Genomic DNA, 20,048 nt, shown 5'->3' on the forward strand with positions numbered 1-20,048 from the left:
ACACTCGGAAAATATATGTTCATGGAGCATAAGCGTTGTTACTCAGAGTTTGTGGTAAGTGGGGCAAGCAGGTCAGTAAGAGTGATTAGGAAATATTTGTGATAATTACTTAGTCTTTGAAACTTGAAAAAGCTGGAATTGACTGCAGGATTAGTTTCTTTTTAGAAACAGTTTGTTTTTTCTTGCATATTTAAGCCAGACTCAACAAATTTTCATAGTTTGGAAAGAAAATATTTTCCATATTTGGGCAGGGTCAATATCAGTGTGTAGCCCCTAAGTACATATTTTCATTATTTTTATTAATTAAATAAAAGTGGCACATTTGGGGGACCAAAATGCAAATATTTTGTCTTTTTTTTGGTTCATAAGAAAATGAAGGTTAGGGCAGTAGAATCACTACTCCATTATTAATCATCATTCTATAATGATCTTGAGTTTAAAAATATCATACAAATTTTTTGTTGTTGTTGTTCTTAACCACAGTAACGTATTCTCTCTACCTTTGGGCTGAACTTTTGTGTATAAAAATACTTTGTACCTTGCACACTTGTATTAATATAAATCGTGAGTATCCATGTTGCCTGTGCCTTTCAGGTTTGTCATGGAAATTTCCAGTGAGAACAGGTGTTGCATGTGTGCTTATGCTGAGATGGGTCCAGTTTGGACAAGAAGACAATCAAACAAAACAATATGACTCAAATCACCAAGTATGTTCTGTAAGACTTGATTCTAGGCACACTGCCATCATTTTGAGTTGTGCAAATTTGTATTGTTATCTATATTGTGATGGGTCTTCAACTACTAATTATAAATACGTCACTCATTTGATTAGCTATTAGCTAGATATTGATTCTAGACTCCTTACAGATTAGTGAACTAATTGGGAGTTCAAGCATTATTTTTAATGTATTTAATTGGGTGAATGGCAACTTTATAGAGACAGTGATTGCTTAAGTTGCACATCTAATTCTTAGTAAAAAAATTATAGTACTAACAAGGTCATCTAGAATTCTTGGATCTAAGTAATGGTAAATGAAGGTTTGTTTTTAATATAACAATAGCTTTTAAAAATGGATATCCCTGTAAAATGTATTCATTTTCTGCTTAAGCAGGTGACTAAATATAATTTACTTCTTGATGACATGGGATCACCATGATAAACATAATTTGGTAGTTTAGAATAGAGTATGGGCCTTGGAATCAGACAGACCTGGTTTGAATCCTTGTTTTGTCTCTTACTAGCTGTGTGATCTCAAACACGTTCTTACTTTTTCAAAGGCAGTTTTTAAAATCTGTGAAGTGAAATCTTACAGATAGGCTGTGAACATTAATGATATACATTTAAGACTTTAGGGCAGTGTGCATGGCACATTGTAAGCATTAGGTAAATGAGCCCTATACTACCATCTTTACAACTTAAACGGAACGTAGTATCCCTAAATGTTTTATGTATTTGTTGTTCATTGTTTCAACATTCTTTGACACATTCCTGTGACACTGGGGGATGCAACAGGATCCCATCGAGTGCAGCTGAAATGTTGAGACCAACACTGGTGACCTCTGTCTGCTTTCTGCTGCTTTTCAGACAATCGTCATATATATCTTTTGCTTTGGTGAACTAGCCTTTTCTACTTACTGTTTCCCACCATTTGTGAACTGGAAAAATAAAATACACAAGCTGTTCAAACATTCTTAGTAAGAGTAAACAGGTTCGGAGTGAGACTGAAGCGGCCTCTTTCTCCCCTCCCCACCTGTTTTGTGTGTGTGTGTGTGTGTGTGTGTGTGTGTGTGTGTGTGTGTGTGTTTGTGTGTGAGAGAATAATGGCATGGATGTTTCACATCCATTTTCACTGTACTCAGCTTTACCTCCCTACTTCCTGGCTGAGGTACTGAGAGTAAGATGTCACTATACCATAGCAGAAATAGAAAATAACCTGCTTTGATAATATTGTGACATGTATTTGTGATATGCTTTGCAGCAGCATCATGTTTGTGAAAATTCCTGTGTTACAGTGTGGAATGTTGGCTATCTTACCTGTAGTACAATAAACTTCATTCAAAATCCTGTGCTCAGAATAATACAACATGGTCTTTATGGTATAAAGAGTTTTTCTTTTCTATTTTTTTCAGCACGTTTCAAGGTCTTACCAGTTACTAGAATCTAACTTAAAAGCCTTGGTATTTTCCCTTCATTTTCTTTTTTAAACCCAGTGGTCAGAATTCCTGATATGAAAACAATTATGGATACTATTAAGGTGGCTGTAATGTGTATATACGTACTGTGAGGTCATTGACAATTTAGAGTTCTTTTAATTCTACTCAATTCTTGTAATAATTGAAATTCACCAGTATATTGTTGTTTATTGTATGTGGTATAAGTGAAATTAATACTTTTCTTTTAAACATTACTATTTTTAGAGAAAAACCTTTTCCTGTTCTTCTGAATTAATGATTTTTTACAAATTTTTATAGGTTTCTTATAATGTGGCTATTGAAATCAACATATTAAGGTAAACTCTTAAGAAAAGAAATATAATATAATGTACTCCCCAAAATAATGAATCCCATGTTTTAGGTTGGTATTTAGTCTCCACAGCTGGAAAACACTATTTTATGTGATATATAGGAAAGGCTGGAGGCAGACTTGGTGATTTAGAATGACTCAGTGATTCATATCTTGTCTCTACTGCTTATATATTTAGTATATATGCAAATCTATATTAATTGTAGTATGGAACATTAGATCAAGTCATTTAACCTCTTTTAGCTTCATTTTCCCCCTACATATAATGGAGGAATTCCTGTAGAGTTGTGAAGACTAAAGTGACTTAATTGTATATACACATAGCCTTGTGCCAGGTGTATAATTAGACCATCCCTAAAAATGCTGCTTATCATTATGATTTTACCCTTTCAATGCATTTATTCAATATGACGCTTGTGTTGTAGATGAAATATGTGGATGTTATGATTTACAAATATGAAATTTCATTATTTTAAAATACTCTATAAAGTGATTTATGTTTGCTCCTGTGCTTTTATCTGCAGGATAGACAATGCAATCCTCTCTATGTAGAGACAGAGGAAGGCAACATTTCCATAGTGCGTTGTTTTATGGTTGACTATTATTGCGAGCCACTGTATCAGAACTGAGATGAGATTAGCACTATTTGAGATTTCATTTTGGAGAAATGGTTTTGGCTATGGTCAAGAATCTTATTTATTAGAAAGAATGAATTACTGAATAGGCTCTCATCTGTATTCTTTCTACTTCAGCTGTAGCCCATCTTGCCATCCTGTAAAAGAAATGCTGACATGTGACAGAGGAGAAATATAAAAATGTTTCCAGTTGCTTTCAGTCAAATGTGATTGAAATTTTATAAAAGATTTACACATTTTTTATTTGTAATACTGACAGTACTGGGAAATGAATTTCTGTTTACTCCAGAGAATAGCACTCACTTTATAGGTGCTTTGAATTTTAAAACTTAGCAAGCACGGCAATAATGACTGGTGTATTATTAGCGTGCATGTAAGAAGGAGTTTAACATATCTGAAGAGAAATGAGTTAATGTTATTTTACTTCCTATGTATTTTTACAGCCTTTCAAGAATGAAACATTGGTAGTAAGTTTGTTTTGAATGTTTCTCTGTATCAGTTGGTTTACTACCTATTGTATGGGATTCAAAGAATGTTTATATCAAAAACTGTTTTGTTTAGAGCTCATCATTAGACCTCATTACTTAGATGTCATAATTACTTTTATATGTTTCTTTCTGTATTTCTAACACATACAATGGGAATTTACTGTTTTCCTTTTTTTTTTCTTCTGGTAAGTTACTAAGCTAACTCACATCAGTGTCTTAATTCCTGGAGAGAGACCCCCATCCGTTTATGTATATCCTATAGAATCTGATTATGGCCTCATTATGGAAATTGGCCTGACTGCAGGCTTCTAATTATTCATGCCCTAGTATTCTCCCCTGTTAGATAATTTCCAAGATGTACTCTGTACTATAGTTTCTAAGTAATTCTTCTGAGCACCAGACCAGTATTCATGAAAGACCTAAAATATATACTTTCAATGGAAAGGATGGTAGAAATTCAGCCAATTCTGCTTTCTTAGGCTTTTAGATTTTAAAAAGAGCTATAGAAATATAATTACACTGATGGATTTCACTACTCTCAATTGCCTGAATTACCAGGGTTGAGCAACTGAAGCGGGTGGAAGGGCTGTTTCCCTTATATCTGAATATAACATAATAAATAGTCCATCAATAGGGACTATTTGAGTTTGATATTGATCTTTGATGTTATGTATGCTGCATTTCATTGATTAAAAGCATGCATTCTAGTTGGGTCTAGATATACAGTCTAAGTACATGATCTATAGTTCAGAATAGAGTATCATTTATATAAGAAATTTGCCCATGGCTGTGATATAATTATAGCCCATTGATTGGCATCTCCAAGGAGCTTGTGAGAAATGCAGAACTTTTTTCCTCACCCAGATGCACTATATCAGAATTTTCCTTTTATCAGTTGATTTTTATTAAAGATTGATAGACATTGATTTGCATTGTATTCTCAACTAACTGAAACAACTGGTTCCCTGCTACGAGGCCTAAATGTCAAGCATGTATACAGCCTGCTTAATTGTATAGTAAGGACCCAATACTAAAGGATGAAGGATGTGTACAGTTGAGTTTGGCCAAATGATAATCAGAGTCTATATCATTTAAGACACAGATACACAAATTTTCAAAAATACAGGTAGAATATAGTCAATATGAATGGAATAGACAATGCTTTGAAAATCATTGGAGGGAGGCTTTATCATTTGTGAAAACATGTTGTCATCAGTTTTTGCTTGAAGCCCTTAGTGGTGAAATAACTCAAACCATTTTTCCTTATGCTGAAGGTCGAGAACCCCAAGTATCACATCTACCATCGCACTCATCAATGTGATTGGTCAGCCTTTACTGAGGTCCTACATAGACAGTTTTAAAGTTAGACTTCTTGCACATACATAAGGCATGTTACTTGTGCTTTCAAAGAGCTTTTTGCTTGATGTAAAAAGAAAACTCAAATTACAGTGTGATGTGGAATATAATGGTGGTAGTTTCATTGAGATTATGGGAAAGAATTGATAAGATAAAGAAGAAACTTGAGCAGTTTTCAGATTGGGTTTGGAAAGAGCACTTAAGACAGAGGATGGCCAGGTGGCGGCTCACACCTGTAATCCCAGGAGTTTGTGAGGCTGAGGTGGGCAGATCACTTGAGCTCAGGAGTTTGAGACCAGACTGGTCAACATGGCAAAACCCCGTCTCAAAAACAACAAAAAAATACAAAAACTGGCTGGCGTGTTGGTGCACACCTGCAGTCCTAGCTACTCGGGAGGCTGAGGTGGGAGGATCACTTGAGCTAGGGAAGTTGAGGCTACAGTGTGCTGTGATCCTGCCACTGCACTCCAGTCTGGATGACAGAGCAAGACCTTGTCTCAACAAATAAATCAATAAATAAAATTAAGAAAGAGGGTATAGTATGTACAATGACCATGGACTTATGAGGAAAAATGGCAGAGAATGCCAAAGGTATGAGTGGATGCTGGGGTATGGGAGGGTGGCAGTAGGGCCTTCATTTGCACAGTGTCATAGACTAGAATGTGAATGTTATCCCAAGAGTTGGACCACCAACAAGCAATGACTGATTGTTGCATTATGGCATTGTGCAAAGTAGCATCTCTAGCAAATGGGACAAATTGGGGAATATGAGGAAATCGGGAGATACTCTTTATGTTGTAGAAAGCCATTGCAAGATTTTAAGGGGCTGGGGTGACATCAGATTGTTAACTCTGAAGGATCTGCCTGAATTCAGTATAGAGAACTGAATGACGGACGGGGGGTAGTATGTGGAGTGACATCCATAACCTGTCTAAGCTTTGAGATGTATGCCTGGTCTATGATTAGTTATTTTCTATTATGTCTCATGTTAATTATGAAGGATAACAGTCAACTGGGTATGAAAGTGCATTTGCATTTTATATATAAAATATTTACATTTGCTTAATGTATTTCATATTTAATTCCAGTATGCAAAGGGATTAACAAGTAATTTGGAGCTTCAATTAGAGAACCAAGAAAATAAGCAAACAACAAAGGTTATTATGTACATAATGAAAAAAATCACAATGTAATTAAGTGCTTTTATATTGTAATATGAGAAGACATCTCATGTAGGTTGTAGATTTCCAAATGGACAATTTCAGTTGAGTACAAGGCACTCTTTTTTTTCCTCCATTTAAAAACATTTGAATGTTTTATATGGCAGAGGTTTATATGACAAGGTAGACAGTGCTGATCTGCTGACCAATATATTTTCTAGCATCATTCTATGTTTCTCTCTTGTGACTGAGGTGCATTCCTTTGCTAATAACATTTGCTGTCCTTAGACATTATTAAAGGAAATTTAATGCTGTTTGACAACATTTCAAGTAGTAGCCATTGATATTGTAGTGGACATTTATTTTTAATCACAGGAACAAGTTTTCTTTTCTAACAGCAAAACCTCTTCCACTGTTTGCAGTCTTGTTGGATGATGAAACCTCAGCCCACCCTCCTAATAGGAAGTGGACCATGAGGCCTCTCTGATGAGCCTTCAGCCAGGCTCTTCTCATTGCTCCAGTACATCATGCAGGCATGTGACGGAAGTTGCAATGATCAGACCCTCTCCTCATATGTAGAATCTTGGGCTCAGTAACATAAGGATGAAGAAATGGTTAGTAGATTTATGCTTTTTGCTGTGTCAGTGTCCTGGCCCGACTGAACATGGTGTGTGGTCCAATATTAATGGTATCTCTACTGAGGGCTTTGGAGCTGCTTGGCCTTCTAGTTCTTCCTTCTATTTCATGCGATCTTAATATCCTTTTGATAGTCTCTTTTTGCTTAGGTTACCAGAGTTGGTTAATTCTTGCTTGCAACCAAGGAACTATAAAGAGAAATGGAGGTTTTTCCAAGTAACCCTGTTTATCCTCTTAGCTTTCTGTTAGGAACATCCACAGCACAAGACACACAAGTTACCTTTTCAGCATGCCTTTTGAGGCCTGTCTAGGACTTTGGAAAATTCATCCCCTTAAACAGCCCATGGCATTTTCCACAGTTTATAGTAAGTACTCACATCTCTGTATTCTGCAGAATATAGAAAGGTACCTTGTAAATTAGGTGTGTAAATCTCTCGACTTGCTTTTTAAGTTGTGGTGTTTAGCTTTATTCAAAGGGAATTCTAACATTCCATACAACCACAGCTGCCATGTTGCTTCTTTTAAAAGCTTGTGCCTTCTCTGAATAATTCATATTGTCCAGTGCCTTCAGATTGTTTCATAAAATCAACACCTAAAAAGTCCCTTCTTGTTCTAACTAATACTTAAAGACTCTTTTGCAAATGTGTTTCTAGAAATTCTTATCACAGTTAGGGTGGGCATTTAGCTTTTTGTGCCTAGCCTATAAACTTGGTCTTATTAACTCTGGGAACCATGAGTCTTGATATTTATGCAGTGATACTTAAATATTTCTCTAAGGTGCTTTATAGTAACCTGCATGTAAAGCCTCTGAGTTTAACTTGGGCCTGGCATTCATAATTGGGTTGGACCCCAATACTAATTATCTTCAAATGCTCTTTCATACATAGCCATCACCACTAAACTCTTACTCAGCTAATGTTAGAAGCAAAGCGTTGCAAGAAGCCTCATATCTAGTGTAAAGACCCGTTCCTGTCCCCAGCTTGGAAGTGGAGGAGGGGGGACGTGTTTATGGAACTAAATATAAACTCTATGGGGTAATTGCTACAAAATATGATCCTCAGAAACACCTGGGAGCTTTGAAAGAAAAGAAAATTTCACAGCCGCACTCCAGATAATACTGAATCAGAGTGTCTGGGAATGAGTTTTAGGAAACTGTAGTTGAATAGGCTCCCCATGTGATTCTGATGTTCAGCCAGGTTTGAGAGCTAAAGCATGTTCTGTGGAACACTAATTCTTCTAGGTAGATATAAATAGGATTCCCTTTGAAAATGTTCTTAACAAAAATGAACTTAGGAAATTCAGGATTTTAAAACAGGTTTTCTTATATGAGAATTTTTCAAAATCTTTATGTGCATTGTGAAATGCATGTTTCTAAAACTTACTTGACTATGGAACAATCTTCCTTCTCTATCCCCCCTGCCAACTTCCTACCCAACACAAAGACTCTTTACTAAACATCTAATGTTACAGCTTTCAGCCCTGGCTGCTCATTAGAATAATCCGGTTAATCCATCTGGGGTTGGGGTGGCTTCTGTGTGGGAGAAACAAACTCAAAATGCGTTTTTGTGACCAAATGTGTGGAGGAATCCCCCACACATCAAGCAAGCGATCAGTTTTCCAGCAGACACTAACTCAGTGTCCCCTAATTCAGTTCAGTACTGACACTCTCTACCTAGAGATAGTTTCAGATCACAGAGGTTGAGGGCTCCATCCCACAAGACTGTCCCCCACTCCCAATGCCAAAGGCAAGCCTCTGGTTGCCTGTTTTACTGGCACTTCTAAAACGGACCAACTATAAGTTGGTGTTCCCACAACTCCCTCCTTGGGTTCATTTAATTTGCCAGAGCTTCTCACAGAGCTCAGGGAAACACGTTTACTGGTTTATTATAAAGGATGTTACAAAGGATACAGATGAAGAGATTCAGAGGGTGAGGTATTGGGGAAAGGCCCCGGAGGTTGCATGCCCTTTCTGGGCACACTACTCTCCAGGAACCTTTTGTGTTAAGCTGTCTGGAAGTGCATCTGAATGCTGTCCTGCATTTTTCTGGAAGCTTCATTAGGTAGGCATGATTGATGAAAGTATTGGCCATTGGTGATCAACTTAACCTTCCGTCCCTCTTCCCTTCCAGGAGGTTGGGGGAGGGGGCTGAAAGTCCCAACCCTCTAATTTTATCTTGGTCTTTCTGGTGACCAGCCCCCATCCTGAAGTTACCTAGCAGCTGCCAACCATTCATCTGCTAATTGGCATACAAAAGATTTTCCTTTGGAGAGTCCAAGGATTTTAGGAGTTTTATGTCAGGAAATGGGGTGTAGAACAAACACATATATTTTACCACTTCACAGGCTAATGGAATATTTTAAAATTTCCCAGGTGATTTTATTAGACACACAGGGTTTAGGATCATAGATACAATGTAATTTTCTTTGGACTACATTTTGGATAATTTATTTATTTAACAATGTGTTCCACATCACCCAGTTTTTTTAGTTTCGCATCTGTCAGGTGGTTTTACTCAACTTATATATGTATCATCATATTTTCAGAGTTTGTTTTTAAATATCTTTTTTTCTGATTACGATAAAAACTTTTTCTTAGAAAAAATACCCCAGCTATTACAGACACTCTTAGATAAAAATACATTGGTTGTCTAAGTGAATTTTAATCATAATGAGTAGTATTAATTGAACATTTACAATGTACCAAGGAAGTCACTAAATGTTTTTTATTATATTATCTCATTTAATCCTATGAGCTAGATGCTGTGATGACCTCTGAGTCCTAAATAAGAAAACTGAGAATCAGAAAGTAAGTTATTTGTCTTGGGTCATGCAGCTAATAAATGTCAATACTGATATCATATCAGATCCCAGGTATACCTGATTGTGAACTAAAGCTGTTAACCAATTTGGAATCCTGGTTAAGACAGAGGCTTTTATGTTTAGTGATCAATATATGCTTAAAACCCCTTAGTATGTACACGTGACTTTCTGAAGCACATTTTATTGCAAGGAAGGTGAATCTTCATAAATGATGGGGGTTCAGGAAAGTATTCCAAATGTTAAGAACCATTTTAAAATGGGAAGATTTTCAACCAAACATTTGCATATGAATGTAAACAGAATTTTTGTTGTTATAGTAGATTGGTAATTTGTGCATGTAAATTATATGTTATTCATTAATCTGAATGTATTTGAATATTCCAAATTCACTGTTTACATATATTTTTCCTACAGATAGGCTTCCAAATGTTGCTAAACTTCCAGAAAATATCAAGTTTGATGGTTTTTTTGGTTCCTCTGGCCAGAAATTTAAACAAAAATAAAAGAATGATTTTGACTACTGGCAATAAAACTCAGTGAAAGGCATTTATGTACGGGTTCAAATGCATGCTTATTAGTCACTCAGAACATGATGTTTCATTTTAAAAGTACATGCCTTTGCATCTTGTTATGACATTTAGAAAAAGTTTTCAGTTGCATGTCTTTCATTTTTCCAGAGAAGATAAATTGACTAATATGTAAATGACATTACAGGGTCCAAGTGTGATGGTTAATTTTATATGTCAACCAGGCTAGGGTGGTCAAATATGTCTGGATGATGCTATGAGGATATTTTAAATATGAGATTAGCATTTAAATCAGTGGACTTTGAATAAAGCAGATCCATAATGTGGGTGGGCCACATTCAGTCAGCAGAGGGCCTTCAGAAAAAACTGATCTCCCAGGAGAAATAATTCTGCTAGCAGACAGCTTTTGGTCTCTGGCTGTAACATTAAGTCTTCATTGCTTGTCCAGCCTGTTAACCTACCCTGCAGATTTTGTGCTTGCCAGCCTCCATAATCACGTGAGCCAATTCCTTAATGTGTCGCTTTCTTTCTGTCTCTCTGTCTCAGTGTATACATCTAGTCCATCCTATTGGTTTTGTTTCTGTGGAGAACCCTGACTACTACACCAATATTCCTTATTCTTCCTGTGTAAGAAAGTTTTTCTAGCTGCTTTTAGCATAATTTTATTTGGATGTCCTTATCCACAAAATCCACTGTTAGACTTTTGCAGAATGATAAGCGATGGATCATACCAAATACTGAAATCTCCAACACTACTGATGTTTCCCCAGGCATTGGGCAATTTCGTAGATGCCATATAGAGTAAATGGGTACACAGAAAGTTCAGAGATGAAATTTGTTACTCCCTGGAAATTTGTAGTGGTATAGGCTTCCGGGTGTGGTTTTCGTCTTCCAGTCCAAGTAGGATAATTTAAAGAAATGGGAAAATAGTCTCTTTCTATAATCCACTTCATTTTTCCGTTTAACCTACAAATACCAAGTGCTACGAAGCCGTAGGACCAAGCTAGGTCCTATGGGTGGAAAAGAAAAGAAGGCAGACATGGAACTTGCCATCATAGAGCTTAGGGTTTGGTAGGGGTTACCCGAAAAGAGTTAAACAATTAATACTTAAAAAAATTATAAACTGTATAGGGACTCTGAAGGAGAAAAGGAAAGTGCTGAGATGGAGCAAAATGTGGGCAGGATCTAGTGTAGGTGGCAGAGTCAAGAAAGGCTTCTTGGTAAATGTGAATTTTGAGACCCCCAAACTTGAGATGAAACTAGCCATAGAAGGGAAGTTGTATGAAACTAACCAGGGAAGAATGTTCCAGGCAAACAAGACAGCATGTAAGGGACAGTAGGCAAGTAAGAGCTTGACTCATAACCTGATTTAAGTTTTAATGTACAAACAGTCAAGTTGTCAGGGGTCAGGAAATTCTTAGACTAAGCTGAGTGAAGGAGGCTCTAAATAGAATCATATAGGATAAATAACACTGGGTACATGAGGATAGTTTAGCTGGATTCTACTTTGAGAGTACGTTAAAGGAGAAACATTAGTTTCACACTTTACTAGTTTTTAAATGTTTAACTTTCATATTATTTAAACTACAACATGAGGCATTTAGGATATATATAATATATATCCTATATATATATTATATATAGGATATATATAATATATATCCTATATATATATTATATATATACATATATCCTATATATATATATATATATATTTTTTTTTTTTTTTTGAGACAGAGTCTCACTCTGTCTCCCAGGCTGGAGTGCGTGGCATGATCTCGGCTGACTGTGTGCTCGCCTGCTGGGATCAAGCGATTCTCCTGTCTCAGCCTCCCAAGTAGCTGGGATTACAGGCGCACGCCACCATGCCCAGCTAATTTTTGTATTTTTAGTAGAGAGGAGGTTTCTCTATGTTGTCCAGGCTGGTCTTGAACTCCTGACCTTAGGTGATCCGCCCGTGTCAGCCTACCAAAGTGCTGGGATTACAGGCATGAGCTACTGCGCCCGGCCGATAAATAATTTTTTAAGTTTGCATATGACTATCACGAGTGTGGGACTGCTAGCTAAGGCTGGCTCATAAATATTTGTCTAGAGATCTTAAAACTGAGTGAAATACTAAGTGAATTTTAATTGTAATGGGTAGTATTAATTGAACATTTACAATGTACCAAGGAAGTCACGAAATGTTTCTATTATCTCATTTAAACCTATAATAATCCTACGAACTAGATACAGTGGTGGCCCTGGGTCCTAGATGAGAAAACGGAGAATCAGAGAGAGTTAGTGTGAGGCTCTTCATACTTTGGGAGGCTTTCTTTACATCTGAAGCCACTTGAAAGTCTAGATTCACTGACTTTGTGAATTTTAATGACTTCCTTCCTCCCTCCTTCCTTCCCTCCCTTCTTTCTTCCTTGTCTCCCTCCCTCTCTTCTTTTCTTCTTTTTTCCCTTCCTCCCTTTCTTCCTTCTTCCCTCTTACCAAATACTAGAAGTCAGTACGGCACTGGATATGGTGAATATATAATTTCAAGTATAAGAAATTATATGCCCTGTAATCCCAGCACTTTGGGAAGCCAAGGTGGGTGGATCACGAGGTCAGAAATTCAAGACCAGCCTGACCAGCCTGGGTGAAACCCCGTCTCTACTAAAAATAGAAAAATTAGCCAGGCGTGGTGGCATGTGCCTGTAAACCCAGCTACTCAGGAGGCTGAGGCAGGAGAATCGCTTGAACCTGGGAGGTAGAGGTTTCAGTGAGCTGAGATCACACCACTGCACCCAGCCTGTGCACACCACTGCACTCAGTCTCAAAAAAAAAAAAAAAAAAGTTCTGTGGCCGAGGACCCATATCCTCCAGTCCTATAGAATTGTAAGTTGGTTACTATAGAACTTGTGCTGTATTTAAAACCTTTCACTGAAGAATGTAAGCAAATGTCAAACTCATAGCTTGGCAGAGTTTCCAATTCAGAGTCTGAAAAACTGAAGTGTACAACCTTCATTCTGCATTGTTGAAATGAAGAGGAAGAGTTTAAGGTAATTATCCATATAATTTGAAAGAAAAAATGTCTCCTGCTCAATAAGTGGGGTCTGATACCTTGATTAATTTGTTCTGGTTACTAATGTTTAATTTCCCTGGATAGTGTCTGAACTTTCCATTTCAGTTTGCCTTTTTAGCCCTTTGTATTTTAAAATTATTTTTCTTTAAAGGTTATTTGTCTATGATTGCGCATTTTAATAGTATGAAAGGGTACCTGGTCAAAACTGTTTGCCTTTTGTCGCTTTCTGCTCTTTTCCCTAGAGACAATGTTACTATTGTTTGTTTATCATTTCAGAGATCTTTATTGTTATCCATATAACAATTAAATGGGCACATGTAACTGATTTGGTCAGTTAAAAAAATCTGAGTGCTTACTATAAAAAATGATGGCATGGAATATTTTTCTTCACTTAAAGATGAATCTTAGATGTCAGTCTACATTAATCTGTACATAGCTAATTCTTCCCTGCCAAAAGTATTTATTTCTTTGTACATAGGCCGCAATACTAGAACTTGCTCATAATAATTTATGTTCTTTACAGACTTTTGCTATGATAAGCAATATCTTTAAAAACATGTGTGATTATATCTGTAGAATAAATTCCTGAAAGAAGAATTGGAATTTGTTTGGTCAAAAATACTGTATTGTACATTTAAAAACTTTTATAATTATTTCCAGATTGCCCTGCAAAGATATTATCATAATTTACATTCTCAAAGCAAGGTTGTCATAACGTTTGAGTTAATGCTCCTTGGCAATTAATAGATGTTCATTTTACAATCTGTCAACATTTGCAACTTTCACAAAGCCTCACAAGTAATCACGTACCCAGGTAAAACAGCTTATATTAGGCATTCTTATGCAAGGTTTAGAGTTGGCTGTTGTTCTCATTCTGTCCATTCAATAAGGATGGAATTCTCATTCAATAAAAGTTCATTGAATGTCTCAGTTCAAGGTTGCCATGTTATATTATGAGATATTGGGTACTGTCGGTGAGACTTGGCATGACTGGACAAGCCATACAGGTCTTTGAATTACACAGCAAGTAGAAGCCAGGACAGTATGTTCTTGACATAAGGTATCCTCAGCAAAGTGATAACCTAGCTGATCTTCTGAGACCCTCAGCCAGGCACGGTGGAGTTTATAGTAAATTTAGCTGTTTTTGAACATTGACTGTATGCCTGACACCCTTGCATATTATTTCTAATCTTTACAATAACCCTCCAAAATGGGAATGACTATCCTCACTTTATAATTTTGGATATTTAAGTTCAAAAAGGCTGAATGCATTTCTCAAGGTCACGTAACTAATAATTGGCAGAGCTATCCCCTCTGCACCGCAGAGTGACATAGCTCTGCCGGCTTCCAGAGGAGTTTTCCCTTTTACTGCATCATTGCAATTGACCATCAGAATCACTTGGCTTTACTAATTTTTTATGCATTAAACAGGTTTTTTCTGGTCAGTATCCAGGCAAATTTAGGCAGTTCTTGTTTGGAAGGGTCCCTTTCTTTGGTTGGTCCAGCTTTTGCACTCCTGTGCTTAGATGGATGCTCAGATGTCTTTGCTACTGCTCTGTCCAGCTGTGTTATATCCTCCCATACTGACCCTAGCCTCAAGTTTCTGAACTGATATCTCGCAAGATTAATTGAGATGCTGTAGTTTTCTAGCACTACACTAGCTGTATTTAGTCACTGACATATGATGATTTATTGTAGGGGATTCCCTTAGAAATTTACTTTGTGTTTTGGGACTAAGAAATGATTGTTAGAGTTTCAGACTTACAGCTCTCTTGTCCTGTACCACTTAACTAATCAAAACTATGTTTGGGATGACCAGACAGCTTGATATCATAGCACTGGTCAACCTGACTCTGTAAGTAAAACTGCAATGTGTGGCAAATTAAAAGCACTGAAGATGGTGCATGGCTAAATTAATTCTTCTTGATTAGGTGCTGGTGAATTTTTAAATATATAATCAAATATGAGAATTTAAGATGTGGGATAGTCAAAGCCAAGAATCCAGGAAAAGTTCTAGCAATTTCACAAAGACAAAAAGCAAAGATGCCAGAAGACTGTGGCCAGGCTTGCTTGTGGAATGAAAATAAAGTGAAAAAAATCACTTAACAGTAGATTAGCGGTATACCCTGTCAAAGAGTGTGCCAGAAGTCATATAAAATTCCCAACCTGCTGACAGAGATTTTGGAAAGGTGATGAGAGTTGGGGGAAGGGATTATCTAAAAAATATGAACAAGGCAGTAATGCGGGATCAGATGCCAGCATCAACTTCCACTGTCACTTCTTTTCTCAACCCTGTTAGCCATGCCACTGAGGTCAATCAGTATGTTATTAAAAAGGGGAGTTTTAGATAATGATTACTTTCCTGGCAGATAGAGGATTCTTTTATCTTTGAGGTCATGCATTTTTAAAAGCCTTTGTCTGCATAGATTTATTTAAAACACACACACACACCTTAAGCTAGGTACGATGGCTCACACCTATAATCCCACACTTTGGGAGGCTGAGGCAGGAGGACCACTTGAGCCCAGGGGTTCAAGACCAGCTTGAGCAACAAAATGAACTCCTTGTCTGAACAACAACAACAACAACAACAACATTATCTGGCATGGTGACGCGTGACTGTGGTCCCAGCTACATGGGAGGCTGAAGCAGGAGGATCCCTTGTGCTCAGGAGGTTGAAGCTACAGTAAACTGTGTTCATGCTACTGCACTCCAGCCTGGGAGACAGAGTGAAAACCAACCAACCAACCAACCAACCAACAAAAAAGCAGCTTGATTAAAGTGTAGTTGATGTACAAAAATCTACACATATTTAATATATGCAATTTGTGGATTTTAATATATGCAAAGATCCATGAGACAATCAGTACAATTAAGGTAATAAATATATCTGTTCTCTCCAGAAGTTTCTTCCTGCCCCCGCTCCATGTTTTTGCTGATAAGATCATTTGACATCTACTTGCTTAACAGATTTTTAAGTGCATAAAACAGTATTGTTAACTATAGGCACTACGTTGTGCAGCAGATCTCTAGCACTTACTCAACTTGCATATTGAAATTTTATACCCTTTGTGTCCTTGAACAATAACTCTCCATTTATCCTTCCTCCATAGGCTCTGGAAGCCACCATTCTACACTGTTTCTATGAGTTTGACTATTTTAGATATCTTATATCAGTACAATCACCCAGTATTTAACCTTCTGTAACAGGCTTATTTCACTTAGCATAATGTCTTCCAGGTACATGTGTGTTGTCACACATGGCAGGATTTCCTTCTTTTTCAAGGCTGAATAATGTTCTTTTCTGTGTGTGTGTGTGTGTATGTGTGTGTGTGTGTGTATGCATGCATGCCACATTTTCTTTATTCATTTATTGATAGATATTTAGGTTGTTTCCATGTCTTGACTATCATGAATTAAGTAAACTCCAATGATCATGGCAGTGCAGATATCACTTCTAGATCTAAATCTTTGACATCCTGACTTCAGTTCCTTTGGGCACAGATTTCTATGAAGATTTCTTTTTTCTTTTTCTTCTTTTCTTTTCTTTTCTTTTTTTTTTTTTTTTTTGGAGATGGAGTCTTGCTCTCTCGCCCAGGCTGGAGTGCAGTGGCCGGATCCCAGCTCACTGCAAGCTCCGCCTCCCAGGTTCTCGCCATTCTCCTGCCTCAGCCTCTCAAGTAGCTGGGACTACAGGCGCCTGCTGCCATGCCCGGCCAATTTTCTGTATTTTTAGTGGAGACAGGGTTTCACCGTGTTAGCCAGGATGGTCTCGATTTCCTGACCTCGTGATCCGCCCGCCTCGGCCTCCCAAAGTGCTGGGATTACAGGCATGAGCCACCATGCCCGGCCTTCTATGAAGATTTCTAAGTTGCTCGGTTTTTATTTCCGGTGTGTGTGTGCATGTGTGCGTGTGTGTTTTAATTTTAAAAACCCCATCACATTTAGAATATCCCTCCTGATGACTGTGATCAGCACTAATTGTGACTCTGTTGTACTAAAAGCTTTTTCCATAGTGTATCTTCACTGCAAGCAGCCATTTTCTGTGGACTCCTGAATACAGTTATTTGAATGTCTGAGTATTAAACAATTCACTGCCTTTACAGAATGTCCTCCAGTGAGCATAGTTTTTCCTTAGGGCCTCTTAGGATCTCTAACCGCTTAACACCTACAAGCTCTTATGTGATAGGATGGAAAATGAAAAAAATAAATCTCTACTGTATGTTAGGATGTCCATATTGCCTATAGCTCCTTAAGATAATGGCCTATGATTCTATCTTGTCTCTGCGCCCAATACATGGCACATTTCAGAGTGTTGCAGATTTCCTAGGATTAAAGTGCTTAGTAAATATATGGACAAATTCTAGTTTTAGTTTCTTTATCTGGCACCTTTTCTTGTACTTTCTGAGCAATAAGAAGTAGATATCTGAGTTTCTAGTAGATTTATGCCATATAATTAAGAAATATTGATTTAATAATTTTTGTGTCCTGTGAACTTTATTTAATCATTAACTAATAAGATTTATTGAGCATCTTGCAGTTCTTTAGCCCTGTGCTTGATGGTGTTAGCTCCTTAGCACATAATTGTTTTGACTAGAATGGTAATTTAAGGTAATTTGATATACAAAATGGAGTGCTGTGTATGGCAAAGTTGAGAGGAGGTGAGGAGAATATAGCTTCAAACCTGGTTGAAAATTCATTAAGTAGTATTTTTCTTACTTTAAATGTGCTTTGACCTTCTTTGTTTGCAAGCAGTAGATACTTATTTAGGCTCCTTTAACTACTGGGGGTTTATCAAAAGGTGAAATACAGAAATAAGAAGATGAGAAATACTGTCCACATGGGAGATTCTGATGGGAATTCTGGGAAAGCTGCACAACTGTGGCACACCTTGACCTCACCTAGATGGAGGGTGGTTCGGAACTAGAAGGTCCTTTGTGACTTTTATCTGATTAGGAGTTGTAGCAGTTTGAGTATCCAGTTTTCATGGTTACATAGTTAATTTGGTTTAACTGTTTATTCTGTCTTTTTCATCTTTGTGGTTTGAGTTTTTCTCCTTTCTCAATGAATTGCTAGCTCTCTTCTCAAGAGAAGACTGGATTGGTTAAGTTACCATCTTCGTATCTTTGTGGGCAGAGCCCTTGCTGGAATCCACCTGACACCCTGTGGATCATCTGCCCTTTGTCGGGTTCCCATCACAGCCCCAATGTGCTGTGGGTGAAGGGGTGACCAGGGTGTTGAGAGAGAGCAAGTGCATCAAGAAATTTCAGAAGTACCTTGCTGTGAATCATCCTTCACAGCCTAGTGGGTGCCGCCCCTCCCTTTTATTAAATTTTTTAATGAACTCAATATTTGATCAAATTAAGGGAAGGAGGGAGGGTAGAATAACATGCTCCTGATATAATGGAAAATTCAGGCTAATTGAACTTGTGTGATGTGTCACAATCCTTTGAGAACTAGAGCACGGTTGAAACTAATCTCTTTTCTCTATTACTTTTTTGATTGTTTAAAAAAATCAAGAATATTTCTAAAATATCAAAAAAAGTACAGGAGAGCTAATTCGAGTATCTTTACTTTTTACACTACTGCCAAGAGTTCCCCACAACCCCACCAATTATAGAAGGATCGGATTCCATATTGGAAATTTATGCCAATTTCAATTTAGCTGACTAGTGCCAAGAATTCTTGCACCTATAGAATGCTAAAGGTTTGAACTAAATGGAGCCACATTCATCATTGTTGTAGAAATCTGCCAGTGCTTAAAAGGTACTACAGGGAACTTTAAGTCATGCACCAAATTAAAAGATTGTGAGCTCCACTGGTGTAGTCAAAAGCAAGCTCAAAGCTGAGTGGCATCAAACCAAGAGTAGAAGATAACTTGTTACTGAATTTTGTTCCTCCTGTGAATGCCACTCTTTCAAGCAGAGCGGGGAAAATATGAAGTTTGTGTTGTTAAAAGATATTTATTTCCACACCCTAATTTCTCTTTCATATTGCAGGCTTTTGCAGAGAGTGTTTCACTGAAACTTTTAAAGAAAGTGGCACGTTACTACATGGGAAGACAAAGATAGAGTCTGGTTGGTAATGATTATACAGTCAGGGCTTTATCTGCTTGCAGATAATTTGTGGCTTATTTTTAACCGTCTGCCAGTTTCTTTTCTCATTGTTCCATTTACCTGCTGATTGCAACCCTGAGCCAGTCAGTCATTTTTGAGCACTTGGTGAATTCTACTCTTTTAAACTGGCCAGAAGAAAACACATATTTCCAAAATGGACATATTGATACTAGCTAATATTTATTGAATACTTATTATGCAGCAGATTCAATAGTTTAAATTTAATGTTTACAGAAACCTCACCATGGCAAGAATTATTATTACTGTTTTACTGATGAATGGGGGGAGACTTAGAAAGGTAAGTAACTTATAAAAGTCTTAAAGGTAGTGAATGGCAGAGCTAGGGCTTGGATCCAGTGGAAACCTGGTCAATATTAATCCTGCACTGAGATATGATCACAATCTGAAGACTGAACTATATTAAGACAGATTTTGTCAAACAAGCTGATATCATGAGGAGGTCAGTTTGGATGATGATGTTATCCATACCACGTCTCAAGAAGAACTTAGGATGTTTAGCTCATGGTCGTGTAAATTCAGTGCAGGGGGATGTAATCGATGTCTTCATTTACATGAAACAATTTCAAGTGGAAGAAGACAACTTGTTACTGAATTTTGTTCTTCCTCTGAATGTCACTCTTTCAAGCAGAGCGGGGAAAATACGAAGTTTGTGTTGTTAAAAGATATTTATTTCCACACCCTAATTTCTCTTTCAAATTACAGGCTTTTTCAGA

General features: G+C 37.2%; 1 long non-coding RNA gene across 1 annotated transcript in view; it reads right to left on the reverse strand.

Annotated features, from left to right (window-relative positions):
• Window positions 1–1,431: 1,431 nt before the first annotated feature.
• The window catches only part of LOC104675358, a 41,063-nt gene continuing 22,446 nt past the window's right edge, over window positions 1,432–20,048 (reverse strand). Inside the window, exon 3 of the long non-coding RNA XR_749767.2 lies at window positions 1,432–1,656. This is a non-coding gene — a long non-coding RNA (uncharacterized LOC104675358). The remainder of the gene's footprint in view (window positions 1,657–20,048) is intronic.

This window comes from Rhinopithecus roxellana, chromosome 1, assembly GCF_007565055.1.
Source record: "Rhinopithecus roxellana isolate Shanxi Qingling chromosome 1, ASM756505v1, whole genome shotgun sequence".
In the NCBI taxonomy this organism is placed as follows: Eukaryota; Metazoa; Chordata; class Mammalia; order Primates; family Cercopithecidae; genus Rhinopithecus; species Rhinopithecus roxellana.